This window comes from Rhipicephalus microplus, unplaced genomic scaffold (genome assembly GCF_043290135.1).
Source record: "Rhipicephalus microplus isolate Deutch F79 unplaced genomic scaffold, USDA_Rmic scaffold_133, whole genome shotgun sequence".
NCBI classification, from domain to species: Eukaryota; Metazoa; Arthropoda; class Arachnida; order Ixodida; family Ixodidae; genus Rhipicephalus; species Rhipicephalus microplus.
In genome coordinates this window covers 386,618-393,535 of record NW_027464705.1, presented here as the reverse complement: position 1 = coordinate 393,535, position 6,918 = coordinate 386,618, and positions in this window count along the sequence as shown.

Sequence of the window (6,918 nt, the reverse complement as noted above, 5' to 3'; positions counted from 1 at the left end):
CGGCGAGGCCTTCAAATTTTACCTCACCCACATATTTCCAAACGACGAGTCATGGGAAAAGATCAAACAAGAAATTATCGTTTGGTTTAAAGAATACAGTGACGACTACGACGAAGACTCGATTATAACCCACCATCCGCAGACAATTGCACTCAATCGTCAATTTCACAGGCAGTCTTCAACCATTCGAACGCACAGCAAGATTCGACCACTGGCACAAGACGAAGTGGCACACGGGTTCAGTGACAGACGACAATGCGTATTTTGGGAAAAACAAAATCATCGAGCTGGCCTCCCTTCTGCACGAAAGTCGACATTTCCGAAGTCATTGCTCCAACATATGACACGAGACGTTTCTCACTGACCTGATGCTCTTAATTCGTCTTCTCGCATACGCAGTCCACCACGTGGTTTTCCGTCACGCGGATATTCAAGCGCTCCTATTGCTTACCATTTGCCTCATAAAGACGCCGCGACCCCGGTAGACGACCTGGCGCTTCATGAAAATACCCTGTCAAGCCATGCTCCTTCCGGACGGGTTCATTCATCACCGTGCGGTGCACACACACTAGACAGTCGAAACAAAGCAGAAGGCTCAGACAAATCGAACACCGTACGCTGCCCAGCGCAAAAGCCCTTCGTAGTGAGCAGTGCAGAAGAAGCCTCCAAAGACCTTTCTGTCGATTCTAGTGCACCACCTTCATTTTTTTTTGAGAATCACGACACCCCAACGACTACCAACTATTTATTGGTCACACCAACTATCAAAGAAAAGCAGGCTCGTGTTACTAAAGGGGTACCACCTAGACAGATTCCGCAACATCAGCAGTGCCATCAAGAACTCAAAGAACTCCGGAAAGTCCGGCAGTTACATCAAGCACTACGACGAACTAAAATAAGATCACAAGTGGACTTGCGGCTTAAGGATGGTTGTCAGGAACGACACCAACTAAAGAAAAAACTAAGTGAACTTCTGAGCCATATTCGTGGAAGAAAACGTCAGGGAAGTTTTCTGTACCAGATATCAAGGCATCATGTGCAATCCTACCGACGGAGATACCACCACAGGAAACCGCGAAACAGGCTGAACGCTACCGTTTGCAAAATGCATGAACACAGACATCGTATCGTCAACTTCCGTTCTCGCAAACGCAAGCTGGAAGCAATGCTTCTGTCTCAGCCACGACACAAAATACAGCGCCCACGGGAGAAAATTCGGCGCCTACGACGTCCGACCTTCAAAGGCTACAAGGACGTCCAAACTCGTTCGTTCTTCGCAGCTGCTGAAGACGTATCATGGTCAGTGCAGTTGTGCAAGCCGTGGTTATCTTTTCCAGAACGAGACAGTCAGTCTCGCCCACCCAAACTCCTGCGTTAACCGGCCTTCTGCACATTCTCCTGAAGTCTTTGAAAGTTTACGGAACTCCTCTAGAACCAATTGTGAAAATTGTGTTTACGGAACTCCTATAGAACCAATTGTGAATTTTGACATTTGTGACTTTTCAACCTCTCCTTGTTTACTTTTTCTTGTTCGTAATTCGTGCCTTCCTTCGGAGGGAGGGGGAATCATGTGACGTATGAAGCGATGGTTGGTAGTGGCCGAGAAGGAAGAAGTGCAGAGTAGAATAAACAAGGCGTATGAGCGAGGCCACGTCTACCATTCATCATATATATATATATATATATATATATATATATATATATATATATATATATATATATATATATATATATATATATATATATATATATATATATATATATTGAAATACCAAGGTTCAGCTGACGCTTTACTCAAGCAACAGCAAGAAGGCGCCGATGATGAAGAGGAACGGAACGAAGACTAATCATGGTTATTGACAGATGAAAAAAAATTACGGCATATTCACGGGGTGAATGATGATGAATGGGCGAAGCTCCGGAGGGATTCATCGGTAAACTGTGAATCTTCCGTGTAATTCGCCCAGTCGATCATCACGAAAAGACGTGAGAAACGCTGTGTGCGTATATACACAAATCAACTTTTATTTGTTCTTAGACGATGGATGGCTTGCGATGTCCCTTGCCTCGCGCGCTCGCACATCGGGATTCTGTCTGCGAGCGCGCGCTGCTGCCGCCTTGCGCTCTCTCCGCTGTGCAGCCTTATCCATCCGGCGACTCCGAGCGCGCGCCAAACGCGAACGGATGGATGGATGGATGGATGGATGGATGGATGGATGGATGAATGGATGGATGGATGGATGGATGGATGGATGGATGGATATGGCTGTACCCTTTAGATCGGGCGGTGGCCAGCGCCACCAAGCCGTAATACCTAATGAACCAAAAACTATATTTTTTCCCTAAAAAAGAAAAAAAGAAAAGAAAGAAAAAGAAGAAAAGGGAAAAAAGAAAAAAAGGGAAAAAAGAAAAAAAAGAAACAGTTTGAGGATTCGTACTTTGCAGTGAAGAGTTTAATTTTCACTCGTGCCTTGACTTTAGCCACCAATCAGATAACCTCCTTCTAGTTAAGTCTACCCGCTTAAAGTTTATTTTGCCCTCCCGGTCCCTAAACCCAAGTGCTTTGAAAAACTCTGCGCCATCATCCTGAACTATAGGGTGAAGCTCTTTACAGAACATTATCAAGTGTTCGGCAGTTTCTTCTTCCTCTCCACACGCACTGCATACTGTGTCTACCCCTTCGTATTTGGCCCGATATGTCTTGGTTCGCAGTACTCCCGTTCTGGCCTCAAACAGTAGAGAACTACCCCGAGTATTATCATAGATCCTTTCCTTGGCGATTTCCTGCTTAAACGTTCGATAGATCTCTAGTGCGGACTTCTTTATCATGCCCATTCTCCACAGGTCAGTCTCCGTTTCCTTCACTTTCTTCTTAACCGATAGTTCTTTTTGGTTTGGCCACCTGCTGTTTTCTAAGTATTTACCAGTCAACTTCCTGGTTCGCTTCCTCCATTTTGTATCGACATTCTTCATGTACAAGTAGCTGAAAACCTTCCTAGCCCAACGCTCTTCCCCCATTTCTCTCAATCGCTTCTCAAATTTTATCTTGCTGCTAGCTTCCCTGCCCTCAAATGATGTCCATCCCATATCACCTTGTACTCCCTGATTTCGTGTATTCCCGTGAGCTCCTAAAGCAAGCCTACCTATTCCACGTTGCTTAATTTCTAATCCTGCTTGAACTTCTGATCTCATGCACAAGACCGCATTGCCGAACGTCAGCCCAGGAACCATGACCCCTTTCCATATTCCTCTCACAACATCATACCTATTGTAATTCCACAGTGCCCTATTTTTCATGACTGCTGCATTCCTGCTACCTTTAGTCGTCACGTATATTTCGTGTTCCCTCAGATACTCGGTCCCATTGCTTATCCATACGCCCAGATATTTGTATTTATCTGTTGTCTCTAGCGTGACCTCCTGTATTCTAAGCTCACTACCTTCGTTGTCATTGAAAATCATGACTGCTGATTTTTCCTTACTGAATCTAAAATCTAACCTATCTCCCTCATTACCGCAGATGTCCATCAATCTCTGCAAATCTTCCTTGTTGTTGGCCATTAGCACTATATCATCTGCGTACATTAATGCTGGTAGTGCCTGATCAATAAGTTTTCCTTGTTTGACTAAAGAGAGGTTGAAGCCCAGTCCACTTCGCTCTAATTTTGCCTCTAATCCTTGTAGGTACATCATGAATAATAAGGGTGACAGGGGGCACCCCTGCCTAAGCCCCCGTTTTACCTCTGCAGGCTTGGATACCTGTTTTTTCCACTTTATAACTACCTTGTTACCTTTATAGACACCCTTTAAAAGATTAGTTACTACATGTTCCACGCCTAGTGTGTCCAGTATTCCCCACAATTCCTTTTGAACCACGCTATCGTACGCTCCCTTGATATCCAAAAATGCTAGCCACAGGGGCCTGTGTTCCTTTTCTGCTATTTCGATGCACTGCGTCAGTGAGAACAGATTGTCTTCCAACCTCCTGTGTTTCCGAAACCCATTCTGCAGTTCCCCCAGCACCCCCTCATCCTCTATCCACGCCTGCAGTCTTTCCTTTATAATCTGCATCGCCAGCCTGTAGACCACTGATGTCACTGTTATAGGACGGTAGTTGTTTATGTCAGCTTTGTCCCCCTTTCCTTTATAGATCATGCTCATCCTGCTAAGTTTCCATCCATCGGGAACTTCACCATCGATTATTATTGTGCTCACGGCCTCTCTCAAAGCCTGCTTAGACTTCGGACCTAATGTCTTTATCAGCCTAATTGGAATGCCATGTGGGCCTGTTGATGTACTACTAGGAACCCTTTTCTCAGCCCTTTCCCACTCTTGTTGTGAAAATGGAGCCATTGCACCACTCGATTCGTCTTTGTCTATTGTGGTGCATAAAGTACTTCTTTGTTGAAATTTTTCTGTCACTTCTGTTCTTATATATTCAATAGCTTCGTCCCCTTCTAGCCTAGCACCTTGGGCTGTAGTTATAAAGTTCTGCTCTAGGCTCGTTTCATTTCTTAGGGAGTTTAGATGGTTCCAAAATTTCGCAGCTGCCTTTCTATCTTTTTTATGTACTTCTGCCAGCCACTGAGCTCCCTTCCTTCTAATCTTTTCATTGATCAGAAGGGATGCATCCCTTCTACAGCTTAGAAAGGTTACCCATTTTCTTTCAACATCATCTGTCGGTTCACCCCGCTGCTTAGCATGTCTGTGTTCCCTAGAGGCTTCCTGACGTTTTGCTATGGCTCTCTTAACTTCCTCATCCCACCAACTTTTGGGTTTGTGTCTTCTTTTCCGGGGTGACTTGTCACGCGTCTTAGCAAGCTCTAGCTCAAAGAGTCTAATTAGATTCGTGTATGTCCACACTGTCTTATTATCCTCCGTGATTACTTTCTCAATTTGCTTAGTGGCTATTTCAATTTGCCTTTCTGGATAAAAATTTTCCCGTAGTTGCTCTTCTTGTCTCCTTCCCACTTTCACTCCTTTTCCAAAACTTAGCTTGATACGTTTGTGATCGCTACCCAGACTTCTGGAGCCACCTTCATCTATGTGCATTCCCCTGAGCTTATCATACATCCTATGTGACATCAGTGCATAATCTATCGTCGACTGAAGCCTTCCTACCTCCCATGTTATTTGCCCTTCACACTTCTCGGTACTGTTGCAAATGATCAAATCAAGCCTTTCACACATATCCATGATCATTTTGCCTGTCGGGTCGGTATACCCATCTATATCTTCTATGTGCGCATTCATGTCTCCTAGTATAATTATCTCGCACTATCTTCCTAACTCCTGAATGTCCTTTGATATACACTCTACCATTGTCTGGTTTTCCTCTCTGGCCTTTGCTCCCGTCCACAAGTACACGAAACCAAGGAGTGTCATTTGACCTGCCACTTTCCCTTTTAGCGATAAATGTTCCTTGCACTCCTGCTTGACCCTTTGCCAGTCTGTACTGGCAAAGGGTCAACGGATTTTATTACAACGCTTCCCTAGCGTACGTCGCCGCACTAAATCGAACGATTGCCTTCAACCAATGACACGCGCCATATGTGACATCATTCCTATTTTATAAGATCTCGCGTCTTTCATCAACTACAAGTACCGCTTTCTAGTTTATAACATCTTGCATCTTTTCATCATCAGCTACAAGTACCACCATCTAGTAAACACTACAAGAACTAAACGAGAGGTGGCTACATGGATGGATGGATGGATGGATGAATATGGCTGTACCCTTTAGATCGGGCGGTGGCTTGCACCACCAAGCCGTAATACCTAATGAACCAAAAACTATATTTTTTTTTCTTAAAAAGTGAGTTTGAGGATTCGTACTTTGCAGTGAAGAGTTTAATTTTCACTCGTGTCTTGACTTTAGCCACCAATCAGATAACCTCCTTCTGGTTAAGTCTACCCGCCTAAAGTTTATTTTGCCCTCCCGGTCCCTGAACCCCAGTGCTTTGAAAAACTCTGCGCCATCATCCTTAACTATGGAGTGAAGCCCTTTACAGAACATTATCAAGTGTTCGGCAGTTTCTTCTTCCTCTCCACACGCACTGCATACTGTGTCTACCCCTTCGTATTTGGCCCGATATGTCTTGGTTCGCAGTACTCCCGTCCTGGCCTCAAACCGTAGAGAACTACCTCGAGTATTATCATAGATCCTTTCCTTGGCAATTTCCTGCTTAAAAGTTCGATAGATCTCTAGTGCGGACTTCTTAATAATGCCCATTCTCCACATGTCAGTCTCCGTTTCCTTCACTTTCTTCTTAACCGATAGTTCTTTTAGGTTTGGCCACCTGCTGTTTTCTAAGTATTTACCAGTCAACTTCCTGGTTCGCTTCCTCCATTTTGTATCGACATTCTTCATGTACAAGTAGCTGAAAACGTTCCTAGCCCAACGCTCTTCCCCCATTTCTCTCAATCGTTTCTCAAATTTTATCTTGCTGCTAGCTTCCCTGCCCTCAAATGATGTCGATCCCATATCACCTTGTACTCCCTGATTTCGTGTATTCCCGTGAGCTCCTAAAGCAAGCCTACCTATTCCACGTTGCTTAATTTCTAATCTTGCTTGAACTTCTGATCTAATGCACAAGACCGCATTGCCGAACGTCAGCCCAGGAACCATGACCCCTTTCCATATTCCTCTCACAACATCATACCTATTGTAATTCAACAGTGCCCTACATACAGGGGAGCTACATACAGGGGACGGTACCGCCATCTAGTGAACACTGCAAGAACTAAACTAGAGGTGGCTACACACAGGCTACAGGGGTCGCACAGCCCACGCCCTAAGGAGCTTCGCCCCTAAAAGATGAAGTCCAATGAATTCTTACACTAATTTCCCCCGTCGACGGAAGCGGCCAGCCTGGCCGCGAATTACGCTGTGTTATGACCGTCGTCAGTAGGCGCCAT